Source organism: Anomalospiza imberbis, chromosome 3, assembly GCF_031753505.1.
Source record: "Anomalospiza imberbis isolate Cuckoo-Finch-1a 21T00152 chromosome 3, ASM3175350v1, whole genome shotgun sequence".
Taxonomy (NCBI): Eukaryota; Metazoa; Chordata; class Aves; order Passeriformes; family Viduidae; genus Anomalospiza; species Anomalospiza imberbis.
Window position 1 is genome coordinate 12021483 of NC_089683.1, and position 24872 is coordinate 12046354.

Consider the following 24872-nt stretch of genomic DNA (forward strand, 5'->3'; position numbering starts at 1 on the left):
AGACCTTGACATAGGAGGTGACCTAAAGAAATACATCTTTGTGCCCTAAAGGGTCCTTTACATTAATGTCATTGTGAACTGGAGAGCCAGACACAGACATTCAGAGAAACAGCACATTCCTCATGCTCCTTTACATTAAAGACTTACTTTGATCTTTGTGTCTAAGCTTTGATAGCTTCCCCACAGAACAAATCATTGTATAACACGCACAGCATTCAAAATTAATAAATTAGTGTGGAAGATAAGCCACTGGCATCAAACGTCTAGAGCTTTGATGCTGGATTTGTGTTGTTAAGGCCCTTGGTGTTTTGCTAATCATTTTATTTTCCTTCTCTATCTCTCTTTTCTCTCTCTTTTCTTCTTCTTTTTTTAAGAGAACATGGTATTTTTCATGGAGAGAAGCAACTTCATCCTCTGAATATCATCCTCCAAATCTGAAATACTGGAAAATTTTGTGGAGGCTTGAATCCCAAATGGAGATCTAGGATGTAATGCTTAGCTTCCTTTTGCTTGCCTGTCTGATATACTGGGTAGCTGATGAACAGATAAGCATCACCAGACGTCTGCTTTTCAGACCTACCTCAAAGTTCAAGAGGATGGATTGTGTGTCCACTTTACTTCTTTTAGATCTCAGACTCAGGGGATCTTCACTTTCCAAAAACCACTGGGATTATTCTGTGCATAAAGACAGATTTTGACTGTGGAAATTGGAAATTCCTGCTCATGTTCATGAGTGCAAACAGCATGGTGATTTTTTGGGGATTTATTATTTTAATCCAAAACCCAATGTTGTAGAAAGGTTGGTCTTGAAATTCTGTCCTTGTAGATTAAGTTTAAGCTGTGATACATAAATTTTTAAAATACATAATTTTCCACGTGCATGAGTATTAATAGTTTTAATCCATAAAAAATGAAGGTCTTCTATGGCTCCTGTTTTTTAATTATGATATAGACCTGAAGATTGCACTGAAATATCCTCTTGTTTTATATCACTTTGGATAGGGTTTTTCTCACCTAACTTGAATCATTTAACTCCAACTGACTGATGAGAATCCCTATAAGGACCACAGCAAGAGGTGGGACCAGTTTGAAAATGGGTGTTAAAATAGGTGGAAGAAGTTACTTGTAGAGGTTTAGTTGTCCATGTGTGGAAGCTGAGATATCCCAGGATTTACAAGGCACCCACATGTGATCAGAGTATCTGGAAACCTTTCCCTGGGTCAGTCCAGTCATGATCCCCCAAGTGATATTAGATACCAATATTTAAGCAACTGAACTGTGTCCCATTTCTACACCTCTGCACACTACCTTCCACACCCCCAGTCTCCAAACAAGGGACCATACAATTTTCATTGTTTCTTCTTGATCTTAATAAAACATCAAAATCAATCTCTGCACACTTTAAAGAACAAAAGCCATTTCACAGGTGTTACTCACCTGCTACATTTCACTGAACCATCAGATGTAATAACAGGCAACATTCTTGTCTCCAAAATTCTCAAAATGACTATTTTTTATGTAAGCTTCATTTTTTGACTATAAGTATTAATATTTTAGTACACACTATAGTTGTAATATTGACTGCAAGGAAAGTCTAATTCTCATGCCACGGGTTCCCCCAAATTTTTAACTTTCTAAATAATGTCACTTTGAATTCACTACTTTCCTCTTTCTGAACTCTGCTCAGCCAAGTGGCAGAGAGTTTGGGTTGCAGGACAACTTTGTCTTCTGAACAAATGGCAAAATTCACTGCAAGCAAATAAAAACAAACATTCTTTCAGAGTAATATGATGAGAAGGGGAAAATTATTTGTCAGCTGAGCTGCAGGTGTGATTTTTCTGCTTAGCTGCTGTATAAAGTTACTTATAATAAAAAAATGTTGAATATATTTTTTTGAATAAATTATAAACCAATAGGGGAAAATGCATGCATGCATAATATAAAAGGGGACATATAAAAACTATAATTGAGTTGAACAATTGAAAACCGAGTTATCCGACTATCTCAGGGAGGTTTTGGTGTGACCAAAGGTGAAGTGCATGTATAAACTGATTAATGTTACAAGTTTTATAAGCTGAAATTTAGTAGCCATTAATATTTCCCACCAAGGTTGAATATTCTATGTATGATTTAAGCAACTATGTTGAATATCACTAAAATATGAATTTTTAAAAGGAAATCTTTGCTTCCTAACTAAGATGAGAAATTTTCTGAAGCCATGATGTCACTGGGGCAGAAACACAGAAGAGCTGAATTTGTGCTGTGCAGTCCTCTGCAAGAATGGGTAATTAAAATAAGGTGTCTTTTAAGCTGTCAACCTAAGTTTTCTCTGTAGTTTGTGGAAAAGAGAGGCATCTTCAGTGAGTAACTCATATTCCAGAGAAGTCTGCCATCAGAAAGCAAGCACTGCCTCTCAGGAGGTTTTGTCTGTTCATTGAGTCAGAACAGTTAATTGCCAAAGCCTTGAGTCTGGTGATTAAGGGGAGGACACTTTTCCATACTGAAAATTGCTGAATGTCACTGGAGTGCTATGATGCCAATAAGACATGGTCTAAGACAAGGTAGCAAAAATTCAGTGGTTCTTGGGTGAGATCCAGAGACTCGTCTGACTTCTGGTTAAGATTAACACAGTATTTGCCATGAAAAAAAACTTGTATCAGCCCACAGGTATCACAAGCCTACTCTTGTCAAAATTTGTGTTTTTGAAAATACCAGGGGAAGAATGCAGCTTAAATTTTTGTTAATTATCTAGTAAACAGTTACTTCTAGAAAAGATTGTTTTATCTTGGTGAAGTTTCATAAAATAGCCCCCATTAAACTCTATCTGTTGTTTTATTTTCAAGGTATTTAATGCATTTTAGTTTTTTTTTTAGCTTTCTACCTAGGCTATTATAACATGAAAAGTTACATCTCAAAATGTGGAAGAAGAAATCAAATAAGGAAATTTAGTTGCTGACTTTTTAAATATCACTTTTGTGCAATTTTTATATCTAATTTTGTAAATAAACTGTGCTTAATTGAAATTATAATTTTCTGGGCATTTTCTCTCTGTTGAAAATGTTGATGACTCTCCCGTCATTTTTGGACCTTTAAGGACCCCCGCACAGCCTAGAAAATTGTAGAAGAACATTTAAAAATATATTGATGGTGGAGGGAAAAACAAAAATGCAAAACATTGTAATTATTGCTTTATATAACAGCTTTAGTTAATGTAATTATGAGATAACCATTAAGGAATAAATTAAGTGCTGAAATGAATGTTAAGGTAAGTCACAGAATGTAAGTTAGTCAATGACAGAGCTGGTTAAATAGCACCCAATGAATAATAGATAGAACTTGAACTCTCTTGAATGCATAATGCAGAGAATATTCTGTTGAATTATTTATCCTGTCAGAAAGAAGGTACATGTGCCAAATTTGCAACAGTTCTCTGAAAGGATTTAGACTCCTGGGGTATGAGGTGATTTCTCACTGGAAAACCAGAGAGCAACCTATCAAGAAGTTGATGTGCTGATGTAATTTAGGAAGGAAATTCTCATATAAGCACCATTGGAGGTAAACTCTGGGGGTAATGACCCAAGAGAAAATATAAGGACAAGTGTCCTCCCATCCATTAGAATGTGCACTTGGGCAAGAGGCCACATAACCTAGTGCTGCCTTCAAGTCTCAGAGGAAAGGTTTCTGCAGTAAGATTTGTGTCAATATTGAAGCGTTAAAAACATATAAAAACCTGTTCACCTTATTATGTGAACAAAAAAATAAGACACTCTAAAAATATGCAAACTTATAATTAACTTGAAATTTTTAGGTAAATATGCTTCTTTTTGGTTCACTTCACATTCTGATGAAATTTGGATGTTTAACTCCCTTAACATTTACAGAAATCTTTTATTTCCCAAATTAGCATTAGAGTCTATTAGGTACCTGAAAAATGGTATGATCCTTTGATATCCCAGTTCCAGAGTGATTTCGTTAGGCAGTGCTGAATATTTGGTTGCTATTGCAGATGTCTGACAGCTAATGAGATTTGAGGTCTAGATCCCATTCAGAAACTCGCCCTGCTGTACAGTTTTGACTTACTTTTTATACACGTTCCTCCTATATAGGAAAACCTAGAAAGATTATTAATCATCACAAGAATAATTACTTTGGTATACTAAGACTGTAAGACATAGAGCAATGTCTATGTAAACTGCTTCAAGGTTTGGTCCATCAGGCTAAGCCCAAATCTGGGCCAGCCACTAAAAGGCCAAAAGCTGTGTCATAGTGGCATGGGAAGGATGGTAGGAGAGCAATTGTTATTGCATGACAGGTTAGCAAAAGCTAACTAAATATCACCTCTTACACAGAAAACTAATTTTCAGTTAAACACAGCTTTTCAGAGGCAAAAACATTCCGAGCAATTGAGATTGTTTATAGTTGGTTGAACATAAAATATTTAACATGAAATTGAAATTTGTGCCATCTTCATCTATTTATTGCAGTTTCTCTTTTTTAAGAAGCAAAAAAAGTCATAATGAAGTGTAATATTTTACTTTATTTTATTTTTTAAATGTTATTTTGTAAAAATAACCATATTTGTAAAAGCTTATAATCCATCAGACCCTTCTGAGAACAGAAGGAGAAGTCTGATTTAAAACTCTGAGTGCTAATTATGCTTTGCAATATTGGAAGGAAAATTTAAATGCAACTCCTCCAGTTTAGCTCTGCTTCCCCTACCTTTAATTTGCTAAGGGAATGACAATAAAGTGAAAAATAATCAATATATAATTGAAAATAATCTGTTAAATGCTAAAGCCAGCTCATCTTTCTACTATTGGTCTCATGGCAGAAATGTTTTTATTTGATTTTTACTGCAAAGACTATCCTACAAACTAAATCAAATTACTAGAAGGGTCATTGATGATTCCTGAGATAACAATTACAACACAAAATGAATTATTTAATTAACAGTCACCTCAGTGTTTGGAAATCGCAGATGCTTGGGGTTTGCTATTGGCACTGGAATAGCTTTTGGAATAGCACTGGAATAGCAAATGCAAAATGCAAGGCAATTGTTTTATTCCCAGAGGTGCTTATTGCAACATAAATAAATTTAGATTTAGATTTAGATTTAGGTTTAGATCTAGAATCCTGAACTGACATATAAAATAAGGAAAGCTTTTAGACCTACTGCACTGGACGGTCCTTCTATTCAGTCCTTGTAGGATTAATCTTTGCTATGTGTTTTGCTGACTTTTGGCCAGCAGTTCCCGTTCATCCAAGTTATGACTGTTGAGAAAAGGAACTGACACAGTTCAAAAGTGGAGAGGTTCATTAATGTCCTGAAACAGGGTCAGGCTATGGCTCAACTACTTTGTTTAATTAAGGCAAGATAGGATTTGGATTCATAGGATGATACTTCCACTGCATTACTTTGCTGTCCTCAATAGCAAATGGAAGTGTATTTTTTGGGTTCTTTTGCTGAAGATTAAGCTACCTTTTATTTGCCACAGTTTAATAGTTTGACTTTAAACTGGTATGCCTTGAATCTGATGCTTTTCAATACCGTAGGGTTAGATGTACCCCAAAATATTATTTGGTACAATCTGATGCAGGATAAAGACTGGGAAATGCATTAGAAGGAATGAGATAAATATTTCAAGGCAACAGGGGTTTTTGTCTTTCTTTTTTTTTTTTTTTTTTTAACGTGGTTCTGAAAGAATAAAACAGCTCTGATTTTTCAGATTTCAGAAGAAGCTATTAATACAGTTGTCTCAGTTATTATTAAATAGACAGAAAAGTCAAGTGTTTCACATTGCACAAATGTCCTGGGTTTTATCTTGTTATCAAAGAGGAGAAAATAAGGGAATCAATTGTTGGGAGAATGATGGAAAGAACTAGGGAACGATGAAAATTTGTTGATAAATTTATATTTTGAGAAGAAATTAAAGCATTAATATAATTAGAATACTAATTAGCCTTTCCTCAAACTAACAGCTTTGCTTGCCTAGCACATAAGGGTTTCCATCAGGACTTTGTACAGCACTGGGATCAACTGCTAACCATGTCTCAGCAGTGCATTTCCCACTGAAGCCCATGCCAGTCTGCAGTCCCCAAAAGGGCAGCCTCTGGACTAGGTGTGGGTACAGCCTTTGCTGCCTGTCTGGTGATGGATCCTCAATGGTGCAACACCTCAAGGCTCTCCCTGTCTCAATGAGTCAGTCTAGAAATGAGGTGTGCTTTTATTCTCTGTTTATGCCAGGCAAAGGAAAGCAAGGGCAGAATAACAGTTTTTATGACATGAGAAATCATCTTTCACACAGAAAACATCCATTGTAGAAGGATATTCCTAGAGAAATATTTAATACAATTTTTTTTTCTTCATGTTTTCTGAACAAACGTAGAATGCCTCCAGTAAATGTTAAAGTGAAATGTCAGTTGAGTTGAGGCTGCTCTTTAACATTCATTTCTCATTTTTATTATGGATCTCTTTTTTTTTTTTTTTTTTAACAATGAAAAGCAGAGAAACATTTATAAAAGCTTCCAAAACTTTTGAGTAGGCATTGGGGAAAATATAGTTTCCAGTTTCCAGTTTTTGATTTGGGTATAGGTGATCTCCTCCATTTCACTTGAACCCCAAACACACATGCCTGTACTAACCAGTGGGGCACAGGGATGTGAGGAGAGGGCTTCAGTTTGTTGTGATACACTTTATATCTGCTTTGTACATGTGTCTTTTCCAGCACTGAAACTCTTTCCAGTCCTCAGAGAAAGGGAACTGTTTAAAAGGGGATGCAGTGTCAATGAAAATGGGAAGCCCTTGATGGTACTACTGTGCATGAGTCCATTTGTGGTTTCGCCAACAGAGAAAAGCCCCACCCCAAGATTAAGCATCAGGCAAAAGTCACACCTCAGCTCTACCTTCAGGGCACCAAAGGAGCACACCCAGGGGCACACCCAAGGTTTCCTGAAAAAGTACCCTTCTGAATTATAATGAAATGCTTTTTCATGACGTTAGGCCAATTGAGCTTGCCACCAAAATATTTAAATTTCTCCAAAAAGCATGCAAGGTTACACTGATTATGATTAGACACTCTGGTATTGGTCTTTCTAGACCAATTTCTATCGCTTTCTATTGTTCAGTCATAGGTGATTTCCTACCTAAGTGTATGCTATCTAATTGCATACTGTGTGGCAATACACCTTTTGATGTAGACAGTTAAGGAATTGTGAGACCATTTTGCAGATTCATTTGAAAGACAGAACATTGCTTGAGATAAAACTTAAAGTAGCAGCATTGATGCTGACTTAATTTCCTCCACATACTCTTTGGTTAGGCAGCATGCCTGGCAGGCTTAGAATAGGTTGCTAGGGAACATGATGCTGTAGTGAAATTAAGTAGGCTATTCAAACTAATTAGTCTAGGAAGAATGTGTTTTTTTTTTTTTTAATTCATAAGATGGCAGTTACAAATAAAAAGATGGCAGACAATTATGTTTAAAATATCTAATATTCAGAGGGGTGGGTCAGATTCCAAATAAAAAGAGCTTTGAAAATTATTTGAACTGAAAATGAGCTTAAGTCCTTTGAAACAGAATTTAAAAGGTAAATCAGTCTCACCTAACTTCAGCAACTTACTTAGAGGCAAAGAGTAAGTTATCTGTCTGGGTTGATTGCATAGCCTACAGAGACAGACAGTTATCTTCACAGGACATAGAATCATAAAATTCTTTGAGTTGGAAGGGACCTTAAAAATCACCCAGTTACAAATCCCCTGCCATGGACAGGAACACCTTTCAGTAGAACACGTTGCTTAAAGCCCCATCTAACCTGGCCTTGAACCTGCAAAGGGATGGGGCATTCACAATTTCTCTGGACAGCCTCTTCCAATGTCTGATTACTCTCATATTTCTTTATATTATCTAATCTAAACCTACTCTCTTCCACCTCAAAACATCCCCCTCTTATCTTGTCACTACAAGCCCTTGTTAAGAGTCTGTTGCCATCTTTCTTGTGGGCTCCTTGGAAGGCTGTATTAAGGTCACTTTGGAGCCCTCTCTTCTTCAGACTGAGAATCCAAATTTTCTCAGCCTTTCCTCATAGTAAAGGTTCTTCATCCTCTAATCATACGTGTGGCCTTCATCTGAACTCACTCCAACAGGTCCATGTCCTTCCCGTGCTGGGGACCCAGGGCTGGCTGCAGCACTGCAGGTGGGCTCTCACCAGAGCAGAGCAGAGGGGCAGAATCCCCTCCCTCACCTGCTGCCCACGCTGCTTTGGATGCAGCCCAGGACACATTTGTCATTCTGGGCTGCAAGGGCACATGGCTGGATCATATCCAGCCTCTCACCCACAACACCCCCAAGTCCCTCTCAGCCAGGCTGCTCTGATCTGTTCATCCCCCAGTCTGGATTGATAGAGGGATTTGGCCTGACCTCAGTGCAGCACTTGGCATTTGATATTGCTAAACTTTATGAGATTCTCATGGGACCAATTCTCAAGCTTGTAATGTCCCTCTGGATGGCATCCCACCACTCAGCTTGGTGTCATGTGGAAAATTGCTGAGCATGCACTAGATGCCTTTGTCTGTGTCATTAAGGAAGATATTAAGTAGCACTGTGTGGACAGACAGAAGCTGGGTTGGGTAGCGCCACCAATCTCTTGGCCTGGGTACAGTGGAAGCCATGGGAGAGATAAATTCAAGGCAAGAACAAAAGTGAAGACATCATGTCTGGTCACTCTGACTACTCTGGGGAGAGAAGATGTGACAAGGACATTGCTGGCGCACAAGAATGTAAGAAAAACCTGATAACCGAAAAGATTGTGTTGCTAAGGGAACAGAGGCAAAGGGGTCCGAGTGGAACATTTTGTACGGACGTTAGAGGACTGTAAATACTGGTGATTAGTGTAATAAGCTGGCTTGGGTTGCATAGCATGGCCCATGTCCTTCAATCACTGCAACACTGGTTCCAATACAGACCCCTGGGGGACACTGCTTGGCACTGTTGTCCATCAGGACTGAGACAGATAGATGACCCCTGTAGCCCTTCCCTTGTCCATTCATGTACTTACTCCATCATAGAAGTCTACTGGGTTGGTCAGGATGGGCTTGACCTTGCTGAAGTTATGCTGGCTGTCTTGAATCACCTTCTTGTCCTCCATGTGCTTTAGCAGAGCTCCTCAGAGGGTCTGTTCCATGATCTTCCCATGCACAGAGGTGAGGATGACAGGTTGGAAAGTCCTAGGGTCTTCCTTTCTATCTTTTTTAAAGATGGATACATTGATTCCCATTTTCCAGTTACCTGACTTCATCTGATTGCCATGACTTTTCAAATATCATGAAGAGTGTCTTGGCAACTGTCAGCCAATTCCTTCAGGATTCTGGGATGAATCTCATTTGCTCCTGTAGACTTAAGTGCATTCAGGTTCCTCAGGTGATCATGAACCTGATCTTTATTTACAGTGGGAGGGACTTTGCTCCCCCAGTCCCCATCCTTCTGTCCATCCACTCAAGAGCTGTGGGGAGAGAGATTATCATTGAAGACTGAGGCAAAACAGAAGGGTGCCTCATCCTTCTCCTCAGCTATCATTGTCAGTTTTCCATCATTATTTATTGGGAAGGAGGAGTGCACGTTCTTTGACCTTCCTTTTTTGCTTAACATGCCTGGAGAATCCCTTTTTGTTATTCTTTGTGTCCATTGCCAGGTTCAGTTCCATCTTTGCCTTGGCCTTCCTCACTCAATTCCTACAAAACAGAATATCATCTCTGTACTCTTCCCAGGTCACCTGTCCTTGTTTCCACTGCCTCTGCATTTGTTTCTTTCCTTTTCATTTGACCAGCAGTCTCCTACTCAGCCATGATGGTCTCTTGTGTTCCTTGCCCAAATTCTTTCTCCTGGGAATTGCTAGCTTTGCTCTATGGAAGATTTCCTTAAAGGTCTACCAGCTCAGTTCCACTCTCTTGTCCCCAAGAACATTTTCCAAGGGGACTTTTGAAGAGGTAGAAATTTGCTTTCCTAATGTCCAGGGGCCTAACTTTACCCTTTATCTAAGTCATATCCCTCAGGACTGTAAACTCCACAAATACATGATCCCTGCAGCCCAGGCTGCCCCTAATCTGGATGTTCCCATTAGCTTGCTTTGGTTCAGAAGACCCTAAGAACAGCATGTGATGGATGCAGATGTTGAGATGATGCTTCCAAGAAAATGAGAATCTTCAATTGAGAATTTTCATTCCTCTCATGAGGAGTATTTCACTTGATCTTTTATGTAAACAATAAAATCTTTAAAGTATTAAAAATTTTCCATTGTGTATAAACTAGATGGAAAATATAAAGGAAGCTACGCCACAAAAAAAATGGTTTCATAATTTTTTTTTTTGTATTGTCATTTATGTTTGCATCTATCTGTCATTTTAAATATGCTGTATGTTTTGGAGAGATAAAACAATACTGACACTATGAAAAGAAATGCAAATTTAAAAACATAAATAAAGAAGGATGTGTAAATAAGCAAGGAGAAGAGATTTCACTTTTAAAAAGGTTTGACATCTTCATTAAATGCTTCATCACATACTCCATTAACATTTGCACTTTTTCCATTTGTACAGTCTGCTGTGTAGGGTAAAGCACTGGTAATTCTTGGGTTTTGCCCAGAGCTCAGATATATTTTTCTCAATTTGTGCTATTGCCATCTCTCATTAGTTTGGCAGGCTGTGTTTTTAGTGCCCTTTTCTCTTCCTGTTCTAGCTCTACGAGCTGCAGTAAAGAGTTAAACTTGGCAACTGCCCATTCCAGAGGCAAAATTCTTAGCTGTTAATCTCACTAGAAGATTTTGTTTTTAAATCTGGCTTCACATGCAGGTCATCTTCTCTGTAAAGCAGCTGTAGGAGTCGGATTGGTACCTATGAAACTGTCAAATTTTACCTTTTAAGTAATCACACTTGAAATTTGATATTCCATGACTACTCTCCAGTAGCTGTGAATTACTTCACAGGACAGAAGAGCTGAAAGTAAATAAAGCTGCTTCTCAAGAAAATAGTGAAAGAGTTCACATCCAGATAAGAAGAATTCACTTCCAGATAAAAATAAAAAGGAAAATTTCAGAGATAGTCAGCAATGATTTTTAGATCTCCCTTTAAAATTTGTGAGAGCAGACATGATAATACTGCACTAAACAAAGCATACAATAACCAAAATTTACTCAGTGTATATTTTTTCTCCTTTCTCAAAAAAAAATCTGAAACAAAAACAAACAAATAAACAAACAAAAACAAGGAGAAGAAACCACAGAAATAATAATATAAATGTTGCTGCTAAGTACTACAGAGGTAACAGCCTAACAGAATGGCTATTACATTTAGTCTGGCAATGAACCCATGCACTATTAAAATAGAAAAGCACATCTTACAAAGGAGTAAAAACATTTGTGCTTTGCAGATTTAATCAATGATACTGAATAAAAGGAAACTTGCCTTTGGACAGGTTATTCTGCACGTGCTCACTGTGACCTTTCTTTCACCTCTTTCTTGTACTGAATTTTGTGTGGGTATTGAACTGGTCTATCAATTCCTGAGTGAATGACCTCCAGCTGAATTTTACAGTTGTACTCTATTGTCAGCACTAGGAATTACATTCCATTGCCCTCTTTTTTTTGTTTTTTCTTATTTCTTTTTCTGTAAGGAAATGTATCTCATGTAAATTTATTTATATATTTCATATATGTGACAATCATCAGAACAGACCAAACAGACCCTGTTACTAGGTAAGAATTGCTGATGAAGAGGTTTTTTTCTTTGGCTTCTACCAGCTACTTTCTCATAAATTTCTTTTTGAACTATGAATCAGTGTGCACAAATCCAATTTTTGACCACAGGACAAGGGGCAATTGTTTTAAAATAAGAGAGGTTAGATTCAGATGAGATAGAAGGAAGAAATTTTGTGCAGTGAGGGAGGTGATAGAGGGAAACAGGTAGCCCAGAGAGGTGGCAGATTCTCCATTTCTGAGAACATTCCAGGCCTTTTGGACAATGAGTAATCTGATCTAGTTGGAGATGTCCCTGCTCATTGCAGAGTGAGTTGGTGACCTTTAACCATCCCTTTCAACTCAAACCATTCGAAGGTTCTATGATAATATGTAAAAATTCAAAGGTGGTAGCAAAACTGAAGATCATTTAAATAGCTGATTATGAAATGTGACCCCAAAATTATAATAATTACTTTAAAATCACAAGTTCTGTCAGGCAAATTCTACTCACAGTTGGCAATAATGAACTCAGAAAAGACCCTTTGACTCATCATTGAAATAATCTGAAATGGAAAAGAAAGGGGAGGAGAGCTCTCAAAACAGTCCTGGAAACTTACTCATTTAGGGGAAAAGACAAACAGTACCAGCAGATGAAACAGCATATTTGGAGGATTTTTCTTACTAGGGAGCTGAGGACAAATACAAAGGCTGATTGTAGAATTAGTAAGCTTCCCTATAAATAAAACGATTTCATCACAGCTCCACAGTTTATGTAAAACTTATTTGTTTTCTGTGTGATTGTTTGGTTGGCTATTTTGAGGCAGGAAAAAATCCTAGAAAAGTTATCCTTGTTGCCACTTGGATTATAATGCACTTCCTTCTCTGTGGGGTCTCACTGCTGCTTCTGTTCTCCTTCATTAATTGACACAGGAGACCATTCTTTGTCCCTGTGACCAAATCACAAATGTCATCATGTCTATATTGCTAAACTCACATAGGTTTCAGGGTTTTAAAAATTAAATACATACTTATAAAGTGTGTCCTTACTTGATGGCTGAGATAACAGCCAAGAATGCAAAAGATATTTAATGAAAGGTTGTCAGAGGGTTAGGACATCAATTATTACAAAGGCAGTTTGCTTAAAGTTATTTCAGTAAGAAGTGGAAATCTGTCCTCAAGTTTAGAACAAAGGAAAATACAGCAACATTTTTAAAATTGAATTTTAGTCATGAAACCCAACATGAGGAAATGAGAAAATCTCATAAAACCTTGATTTACAATACAGCTATTCCACTGTATTTATTTATTTTTTTGAGGGTGGGGCGCTGCATGATTCAGGGAATTAACAATTTAGGGATACTCAAGAAAGAAGGGGGTAAGACAAAAAGGGAAGATATCTCAGCTCTGTGAGAGTTGGACATGTGACAACATAGGCAGAAGAAAGAATTAGAGAAATCTGTCAATCACATGGCGTGACTCTTGGGGATGGTGTTGTGCAGGGCCAGGAGTTGGATTCAATGATCCTTGTGGGTTTTTTCCAACTCAGCACATTCTGTGATTTTGTGATTACCACTAAGGTGTGAAATCCCTGGTACTGAAGCTGAAAACAATGTGAGCACTAGAAGTGAAAACTATCTCTGCTTTATCATTGTCTTGAAGCTATAAAGGACACTACTTTGGCAAAGAAAAGTGTGACTTGGCTTTCAATTACACACCAAAATAAAAAATCCCATAGCCAGCAGGTCCAGGAAGGTCAGCTTTCCCCTCTCTATTTGGAGTGCTGAATTTAGATTTAAGCTCTCCAGTACAAAGATATTGATATGCTGCAATGAGGGCAATGGGGGCCACCATGCTGACCAGGGAGAGGGACAAAGCACACAATGTACAGGGAGAGGCTGAAGAGATGGGTCAGTTCTCCGTGGAGAAAAGAAGGCTCAGGAGAGACCTTACTGCTCTCTGCAACCACGTGCTGGGAGAACACAAAGACACATTATTTTCTGGTTAGACAAAAGGAAAAATATTTTTACTGTGAAAGGGGTCAAATTGTGGACCCCAGGAGGGCGTGTGGAAAGAACCACCCTGGGAAATGTTCAACACCCACCCAGTTGAACATTGAAATATAGGCCTGAGAAAACAGATCCAGTTTGCTCTGCTTCAAGCAGTGGGTTTGAACAGGTAACCCCTGAGGGTCCTTTTCAACCTAAATTATTTCATGGCTGTATTATACGTAAAATCAGAGTGCTCCTGCTAGCTGTGTGAGGTCTGTCAAGGCAGTCAAACAGCACTCAAAGCCGGGGAAATAAAGCAAGAAGTATGTGGGAACTGGAAACCCCTGCCTCACAAAGAGACAAGCTGCCCCATGGAAAAGAACATCTCCCTCCTGTTTGCAGAACTGAGTGAGGTTGGGTCCTGTTACCTCATACAGGAGGAAACTGAGCAAATATTCCCTAGGACAGAGCAGCTCCCTTCTTCTGCTGCAGGGCAGAGATCCTGTAAAGATCAAACACCTTCCTACATGCGAGCAGCAGCTGCTGAGGCAGCGGCTCTGTTGTACCCGCTGGATGCAGGATTTGTCTCCCCCAGGGAATCCCGCGGCTTTTTCAGGAGGCAGCAGCTGCTGCTGAGGAACACACCCATAGGTCACCAAAATGTGTCCCACCAATTGCAGACAAGGCTGTGTATGCTATGGTGTGGCAGCTGGCTTTGGATACCCTGTCTCAGACACCTGTGAAGTGAAGTTCATGTAATCTCAGTAAACCGGTTGGTACTCACCTACAGATTTGTTGACCACTTGGATACCTTTTGTATTCAATGAGAAGAAATGCAGATGAGGAGGTGTTTTGGTGGGGTTTTGGGGCTTTTTTCTTGGCTTTTGGATTGTTTTGTTGTTGTTGCTGCTGTTGTTTTTTTGGGGGGCTGTTTGATTCTATTATTGTTTGTTTTGGTTTTATTCTATTGTACAATTTTCCTCACTCATTTTAATATCAGTTTCACAGTAGAATGAATTTCCCATTCCAAAGCTTATTTCTCCTAATTTATATAGTAGTGGTTTATTCAGCTGTGATCCTCTACACTGTAGCTGCCTAGAAAAATCTTACTGACAGGGCTATAAAGTGCCTACAGTTCTACTGGAATGGCTGGGAGTTACTGGTGTTTAATATCCTTGAAAATCACATTGAAAAACTCACCAAGGGGCATGAATATGGATTGGATGACTTACAACACAGGAAATAAAGAACATGTAAAATAGTACAGCAAAAATGGGTGCATCTGTGTGCATAAATACATGAGGGATAGCTGGATTCTGTGAGCCACTCTCTGTTGGTACCTCTGTACTTCGGACTTGGATGACAAAGCTGCTAGAATAATTTGTGATACGCTTCTTAAGTGGGGATTAGAGGTTGGGGATGTTTTTCTGTTTGATTTTGAACTCTGTATTTTTTATCCTGTAACAGCAGGATATAGGAAATCGTGCTAGAGAGGATTGAATAAAGTCTGAATCTCACTACTATTGTTGCTGGCTTCATAGTGCTAAAATACTCCCTGTGATTCTGATTGCTCTGCAGACTGGTGCAGTGTTCTTTGTGGCCAGTATGTAAAACACTGCTGCTGAAAAAAAAAAAAAAAATAAAAAGAGAGCTCCTTTTAATAAGTGCAGCAAAGGCATCCATGCTAACAGCACTACTCCTTTATCATTTCATTGTCAGCTGAACATGCATCTGAGTCTATTTCAGCCCTACAACATTCAAAAGTTTTAAACCACTGTGTCCTTGAAAAGTCCTCAGTCTTGTCTATGTAATGGAAAACTTACAGCTCTCCTGGAAGCAGTTTGTGGTGTAGCACACCTGCACATTAACATCCAGCCTGGTCGGCAGCCAACAGTCTGTGCCAGTGAGGTGCTGGGTGTCCTTTGATCCCAGTTAGTTTCTATGGGAACTGAAGGTACTTAGCACATTGCAAGATGTGCCCAGCAGCCTTCAAGATAAGAGTATATGATTCTTAATTGTAAATTCTTTCCTCTTCACAGCTGGTGCAAGAATTTGCCAGAAATGGTTCCTTTCCTTCTGCTTGAACACGGAATCTCAGGCAAGATTTGGCTTAAAAAAATAAAGCTGGTTATTCTTTTATGAACTCTTTTTTTTTATATCTCATCATGATTCCAAATCAAGGAGAAATTGTCACAACTAACTTTAGTCTTGGACCATGAGCTAGGTACTTCCAGAGAAGACAATAATAATTAATCCTTATGATCCTAAAGCAATAAAACTCTCTTGCTGCATTTCAGCAGGACTGGAAAGTCTTTGTAAATTAAAAAAAAAACAAGACAAAAAGTTACCAATCTCCTGTTGTGAAGTTGTGTCAACTACCACTACAGTAATTATAACATGCTGTTGAAAACTTGCAATAGCAAACCCAGCACTCTTTTAGGAAAGGACAAACCAGTTTGGAGTAGCACAAAAGCAGCTACCTTATTGTCTTTCCATACTGCAAAAATCTTCAACATTCAAACTTTTTCCTGAAAATTAAGTGTGTTGAGTATCTAACTGGAAGTGTTAAAATATTTATTAATACCTTGAGACAATCACCCAAAAAGGAGGATGTGCAACTCACATACTCTAAAATTCAGTCCTTTTTAATTTTGAACTTTGTTTCATTGGGGTTATTTTGGACAGTTTCTTTGCCTTCTGAATAAGGAAAGAAGAGCGTGTTTCTGCACACACAATGTGTCACAAACTCTGTGTTGATAAAGCTTACCTTGACATTATTTAGCAGAAAAATTATCTAGAAAATTTGACTCCAAGATTCAAATTTCTTCGGGAAGAAGAGACTGAACTGTATGAGAAATGTTTACCTTATGAGACTTGGTGTTAATGTTCGTGTCCAGTTTTCACTCAGCACTTGTGTTGAATTTAGCTATTCCTCAGTGATGTTTTTTCAGAGTTTTGTATCCAAAATTTGCTGCTTCATGAAGAACCCACAAGAAATGAGGAACCCCTGCAGACAGGAGCTAGTAGTCAGGTATGGAAATTCAATTTGAGTATGATCCTCAGGCTTAAATTGGGTAATCACAGATATTGTGAAACTGCAGGAAAGGCAATTTCCAAATATACCTTTTTCAGCAGAGTGAGCTGCCAAAAAAATTTAAGAGGGAATTACAGTAGCTGCAAAAATTAACTGCAGAGTCATGCAGGCTGCTAAGCAGGGCACAGTAGACTGAGGTGGAAGCAGTCTCTTACATAATTTAAATGCAGCAAAGGAATGAGAAATAGCAAATGATTAAGCTTTTCCCACATTTTCACCACACTGAGGGTGTTTTTCCTTATCAGAGCTGCAAAAGCAACACGGTTCACGAACTCCAATGCATTTTTCTAATAAGAAAGCTCTGCTTAACATATCTGTCTCATGGTAGTTGTTTTATCCATATAAAAAAGTGTGGGGATGGAACAGAGAGCCAAGAGAAACAATCCAGAACAGATATGAAAGCATCTACAGTAATTTTTTGTAACAAAAAGGAATGAAAGAGTCAAATAAAGGCATTTTGAGGATGATCAATAATTATGGGAGAGAGAATAATTTTAAGGAGCTGGTGGCAGATTCCCTGGTTCACAAGCCTTGTGGCAAGTTGAGGATCAAAGGAAACCAGAGCAACTCCTCCCAGCTGGTCAAAAGTAACGAGATGTCCTATGTTTTCACTTCAAATGGGCCAGGCACAACATCATGCCTTGGAAGAGAGCAAGAGGAAAGGCAAAGACAACTGAGGGTGTTCAGTACTTTTTTCCAGTTTTTATAAGAAAATAACAGAAATGCATCTAAATCAAATACCTCAGCCACCCTGAAGGTGCTTGCAGTTAATCTGATCTGTGGATGCTGTCTCTTTTTGTGTGACACATTTCTTTTCACCATGTGGAAATGGCTGCACATTCAGTTGCACTCCAGGCATCACAACCTTGTCATATTCCCGAAAACTGGATGTCACAAATACATGGGTAACGCTTGGAGGTTGCCACCCGAGTATAAGGTCTGAAGTTTTCTTCAGGGAAAGCTGTAGATACGCAACCAGGAGCATCTTCAGAAGCCCTGCAACCTAGAAAAGTGTCAAATTATTTCAGTAAAATACTTCTGTATGCTTCCCTTCTGTATGCTTCAGAAAGGGTACACATACAATCCAAACTAGCTCCACTAATTCTTCTCCCACTCTTTGTCGGCTGGATGTAAGATCATTTGTTTTAGAAAAATATTTTTTTATGAGATTCTGGATCTAGATTCAAGCAAAGGAGGCAGAGTAGTAATATTCAAAAGTGTATGAATACTTCGTCCTGTAATGCCATATATAACTTAGATATAAGATACAATTAAGGAGCGGGAGAGTGCAAGGCATAGTTCAGCATTGTTACCTGTGAAATCATAAATCTTATTTGAGGACAAAAAGAATAAAAATCCTCCAAGAGTCTTTTACTGGACCCAGTGTTTTCTTGTTTTTATGGAACACACTTGTACAAAACATAGCTAACAACACCTGTTGCAAAACTGCTGGGGAAAAAAAATTTCTTCCTTCTCAATACTGTGCTTAAGAGATTTACATGATATTTTTGTAAGCTAAGGCTAATGTCATTGTGTTGCCAAGGTTAGTGTTGCTATGATCTTTGTCTTCTAGGGACACACAGAAAAAAAGTCATCCATCTGACCCTCTCTGCATGTGCCCCGAGGGTATCACTTGGTCACCAGTAGCTGCAGAAGTAATGCTCACCTCTGTGGAAAGGGGAGGTGGCAGCAGTGCAGGACAAGGACCCAGACCAAGCTCATCTACTCAAGAGCAGATGAAGGTGACACCACCACTTTCATCACCATCTCTCAGTTTCCAGCTTCTTACCAGTTCCCAGTGCAAGGATATGAATGTTGCTTCTGCCTGCTCTTCCTCTACTACTTCCTCAGCAATGTGCTGCATGGTATTTTTAGGGTGGATGTGAATGAACTGTTTTCATCCCACTCAGAATATTGGCATATGTTCAAGCTGCCTTTCAGGAGGCACAAGGTGACTTTTGAGTGATACTTCAGGCTCTCTGCTTCTTGTATTTTTTTCATTTTGAGCAGAGCCAGTTTCACACATGACACATTAGTTAATTCCCTAGGCAGCAGTACAATTTTGGTTTGTTTTATTTGATTCTTTTAAGGAAGCCCTCTGAGTAGATGAAGGGTAATGTCTTACAGATATGTCTGTAGGTAATTTCTCTGCACAGCACAGCTTTTTGGGAGTAAAAAGGAGTCAAGTGGCAGTGAAGTCACACAATCAAGGCTGTTTCCACATCCTGTTGGTTTCAAAGCACAAACCCATATCATTTAATGCTGGTAAAAAAAGTCTTTTCTATGGGTTTTAGATATCATTCAACAGTAGAAAAGGGATTTCATTCTTGCATACAGCAGCATATTCCTGGCTCAATTCCTAATTTTTGCAGGAACTTAATGATAGAGTGTGGCATGAACTGGCTTACTTCAAAATCTGGTCATCTTTCTGCCAGTCAAAGAGTGGACACATATTTTACATGTGAACTGTATTTTCTACTAATACTCCCTTCTTTTTTATTTTTAAATTTTTTCTCCCATTACATTTTCTTGGAGGAACTGGAAGACTCCTCTTTGGTTAACTAGGTGTATTCTTTTATCTCTGTCACCACTAGCAGCCCACAAGACCTTTTGGCCAAAAGTTACAGTGACAAAATTGTCTGTACTAATGTCTTTGAAAAATAGATTCTGAAATAGATTTTGAAATCTCCTCATAAATGGAATCCATGCAAGGATAATCAAGCCATTAATTAGCTTGTTTTTATCCAGTCTTTACACGTAAAGCATGGATATGAAACATGAACATGTTTTATGAGGGCTGTGAATGGTTTAGTGGCAGAGGGCAGCTGCGCTCTGGAGAACCAGCCTGAAAGGAAGCTGCAATACTGCTTATGGCAATGAAAGGACACAGATCACAGGAGCCAGTGAAAACAGTTTTTAAAGTGCAGCTTGATTTATTTTTGTGGCATTACAAACATTTTTTGTATCATCAAATTATGTCAGAAAGACCAGTCTGTGCTGAAGATAAAAAAATTGGTGTATATATTAATGATGGATTTGATCTGTAATCCACTAAAGAAAGTTATTTTAATTTTTTTTTTATTATTCTTCCTTAATTGCGCAGAATCCCAAGTGATGGAAAAGGCATTTAGGAGATTTTGTCAGAAGCATTCTGGAGGTTTTGATAACTTATTAAGGAGGATTTTAATCTATTGTACTTCATATTATAGCCACATTTTTCATCCTTCAAGAGAGGAGGAGGGAAATTCCTCATTTTAATTTAATTTCCTAAAGGTCAGAAGATTGTGCTTTAGGAGATGAATGTTTTGGATGGGAAAAAATTGAAGAGAAGCAGAAGAGGATGTGTCATATGGTTGCTTTAGCAATTATTTTATAATTTATTTATTATATTTTCCTATGAGAGAATGTTGCTCTTTTAAAATACAACCAAACTTAGAAATCAACATCAGTTAACCATAAAAGAATACAGTGTGACAGAGCAAGCCTTTCTAGAATGTGATGATATGATGATGACCCCTCAAATGACTTTGTGATGCATACAGACATAAAGGCATAAAATAATTCTGTGAAAAAACAGAGATGGACAAAGCTTAAAATTTGTGATACATTTTATATATTTTATTTTTGTAACACAAAAGTGAGCATGAGTTCCTTAAGATTGTTTTCCTAAAAGGGATATCAGACCATCTTGTCTTCATCCAACTGCAGTGAGCACAACAGATTTGTACAATTTTAAATTAATATCTCAGAAATATTAACAAAGCAACAATGGTAATTTTGGTACTACACTGATGGTTTTTCTGAAAGGTTTTATTTATTTATTAATATGATCTCTTTAGCCACAAGTGTTTTATTCATTAACAGGTGATTTCAATTACAGTAACCATGAAATATTTTTAATTCAAGTAGATCAGTCCTTCAATCTCTAGGACATTATGGAAGGCAGGGAAAACTGTCATAACTTTTCTGAATTGAGTTATATTTTCAGGCCAATATTGATATTGTTTTATGCTAGAAAATACATTATTTCTACAGTTTCCCATGTGGAACTCTAGATGAAGAATTTATTGTAACTAGAAGTTTCATACTAGGACATTCTAAAACTGAGAGAGAGCGGCCAGCCATCAAAAGGATTGCTATGTGAGATACATCTATGAGAAAAACTAATTCTTCCCATGTGAAAAGAAACAATAGCTATAGCCTAATAGCAGCAGCTACAAAACTGTTCAGCAATTTTTTTCCAAACTAAATACTTAGTGGAAACCTGATGGAATTTCTGTGGTCCATGGCAAACTCTACCATTTTGTTCTTAATTGGCTTTCTGCAGATGGACTCTGGGCCTGTTGAATGTGGTCATTACAAACCATAGAAAGTCAATTAAACCTTATCTGTGAAATTGGACAACATGAGAAGAGAAATCACTGGCATGTTGAACACACCCAAAATGACAAAGTTTCAATTCTGCTGTGAGGTGATGTTCACACTAACATTAGAAATACTGAGCTGCAGCTGCAAAGGAGGGAGAGTCAGCAGTTCCCTCAGCTAAGTTAAAGCCACATGAGAATAAATTATCATACTGAAATAAAAACCCATCACACCATTGACCAACTCCTTACTGAGTCACTTAGCAGATTAATTAATGAGGGTAGAATTACATAAAAAAAGAAAAAAACTGACTCAGAAGTGGCCAAATTGAGAGTAAAGGATGTGAGAATTGTTCATAAATAGGCAATATGGCAAAAAACTGTAAGAAGAAATATAGATTTCTCCTAATAAAAATTTAGCCTGTGAAAATCTCTGTCCTGAGACCCTGTTCAGAGAAGAAAAAAAAAAAATCTAAATTTACTACTGAAAAGAAAGAGTAGCAAGAGATTAATCTTTATGAATCAGGAAATTAAGCACTTTCAGGTTCAACTCCTAACAATAAAAAGTAAAATTAAATATTCAAAAAATATTGCCTAAACTTCCTTTCTATAGCCCTCCACAGTTCATGTAGATGCAAGTATTTGGTTGCTTTAAAGTGATAGGGCTAGGGCAATTTGCTCTGCAGATATTTAAAGCAATGGATAAGTCACTGGTTAGGTGTGCCCTGAGTCTCCCATTTGATTCTAGATGGAAAAAAAAATTGGCATAATGCAGGGGTGGTGAGCTACATGACCTTTAAAATCCCTTCCAATCCAAATGATTCTCTGAGTCTGTGATTCCATGATGTCTCAGGTTTTTCACTTGGATATTTCTCTTTTCCATGCACTGGTTCTTTTCTCTTTGAAACTTCCTACACTATCTTGCATCTCTCTACCAATAGTGGATAAATAAAAAAAGTACAAGGGGAAGGTGAAGGTCTTGAATTAGACATATGAGTCTCATCTTCCTGCATTTTACCCTCTTAATCTGGAGCCTTCCTGAGGAATACAGATTTCTCTGAGAACTTGATTCAGGGAATTTTGAGGCTGACAGTTGTCTGTGGGGGACCCCACAATAAAATTTTTCAAGAAGTAGCTAACACCTCTGTGAGGAGTTTGGTTATGATTCTCAACCACACTTCTCTGGCAACATTACCTCTATCTGCTAAATGAACACCTATATTGAGATGTTACATAGCTACCAGTTTTAATAATTCAGTTGAGTTGTTCTGGGATAGCACTTTTTTATTATCTTCCTTCATTTTCCTTTCCAAGGAGAACTTAGATAAAATATACTGTCATCTAGTAAGGTTTTAATAGTGTCAGGCATTGGTGTTAACCAAATCCCACCTTAAAAGATGTTTGCCCCACTTATTTTATCCTTCTGTACTTAACCTGTCAGAAGAACAATCAAATAAATCCTAAGTACTCTTGAGATCAATATGTAAATCACACCCCTGCTCCCAGGTAAGCTTCACTTGGTCTGTCAGAGTTAGACCAAAGAAGATGGGGTATTTCTCTGTCTGTTTAAATCAAGTGATAACATTTCTAGTTAAGAGCTTGAGCTGCAAAAAAATCCTCAAAACTTCCTTTCTTCAGCTTGAATACTTAACTTCAGGTATTTAGGTCATGAACATTCACAGGGAGATTTTTAAAGTGGCCTACAGAACTTAAGGACAAGTTATTCCATTGACCTCTCTGAGATTTATTCTTCTTCCTTTCATTTTTTTGATGATCTCGAAGACACTTGCTCTTACAGTATGGTACACTCCATTTTTCTAGTCTTGTGGCTTTCCACTCATATAAGAAACCTGTTTCAGTTTGGTGATTTAGTGGCCAGGTTCATTCCTCATCTGGAAGAGGGAGCAGGGAGGACAGCTCAATAGCCTGGAAAATACATTCCCTATGAATGAGTGGGAAATAGCTCCTTTTGCCATCTCCCACGAAAAATGGACCTGTTAGCACAGTAGCTGCATTGCTTTGAGATAGCCCATAATTTTCTCACAGAGCTTCCTCAGCACTCTGAAGAAATTATTCAAGCCCATTTGAAGGAGTTTGCTTCACTGTCCTGGAATCAAACCTGCCTGCTGACTCGTGAAGGATGCATTGCTTGGTAAATAAAGGTCTACCACCAGTCACAGATCCTATCCATCTGTTCTACTTGCTGTATAAACTCAAAGGATTACATGTGAACAGACGCAATTATTTCTCCATAAAATTGATCACAAATTTTTTTTAGGCTAACTTTACTTCCTGGCATATTAATTAAACTGTCATTGGGAAGATCTTTAGTGACATTTTCATCTGGTTTATGCTGACATGAGTTCATTTTTAGTTTTATTAAGACTGGCTTATGATAATCCTGATATAATTGAGTTGTTTATCTGAGAAGCTTCTGCCCCTATCATTTTGGCTGCAAAAAAAAGGTCTAGTTTGAATCCATTTGAGTTCTCTGCATCCAATAAGGGATTTCAGGACTTTGTTCTAGTCTTACACCCCTTTATTTCCTACATGTCATTTGGCTTACAAAATTTCAGTATCTTTGGTTTTTTAAAAATAATAAATAGATTCTACTTAAGGATTCAAAATTGCTTGATCCAAAACATGAATAAACACTAGCCTGTCTTTTTCAAGGTTTCATTTCTGCTCAGGAAAGTTAACTTTTGATCAGCTGTACTTTTCACTGCCACTAACTCACAGGATAATGTCTGTAATACTATGCCTCTTGGGAAACATAAGTGGGCAAATGGTTTATAGAAAGTCAAGTGAATACCTCTTGTGCTCATGGAACTGTGCTAAATTGCAGCCTGAGCTTTTCCATTGTGTTGAACTTTCTTTTCTGTGGTCATGATAACACCCAAGAGAATTGAGAGAAATCTGCTTGCCTCTCTTTCTTAAAAGACCAAAAGCACTAAAAACATTTTCCAAGAGCAAAGCTAAGTTTTAATAGAAAAGATAATTTTTAAGTAGAAAAATCCCCAGATTTTCTGGGTGAGAGAATACATCTGGTCTTAAAGAGCACTTCATGTTCCCTGGCAGCTGCACCCCCTAAGGTGTCTTCCTTTCTTGAGTCTTGCTCCCTTTAAGACCCCTGAAAGTTTGTCTGTTTATTTCTGCATTAAAGTTCCCTATTCTTCTTTGCACAGATTGAGTTTTATCTTTTCATCTCAAGCATTTCCCAGTGTCTTCTTATTCTCTAGATTCCCTGTTTACTCTGATTATCTCTCTGCTCTGCAGGACCACCCTCACTGTCTCATCCCTCAGGTTTTCTTCCTGGAAAATAAAATCTACACCTCCCTCTGTGGGGTTTGCATGAAACAGGCAGAACGAGGGGGCTCCTTCCTACCTCGGCAGCCCTTCAGCCACAACAAGTGCAGAACCATATTCAACATACAGTCAACAAACCAATAAAACAAATTGTGAACATCACCTATAACAATCCAGGATACATTTTGAGGAGGAAACCTTACTTTCACAGAATCATAGTCAGAGCTTTCCCAGAACTTGTCCTCGCAGACTATTTCAACTTTGGTCAAAGTATGGAATGAGCTCCAGTGGTCTGGAATATATTGATTAAAAAAAAAACCATCGCAAAAAAAGTCCATCAAATGACAATTTTCTGGTCCCTAATTAATTATTAAGCTTTAATTATATAGGTAT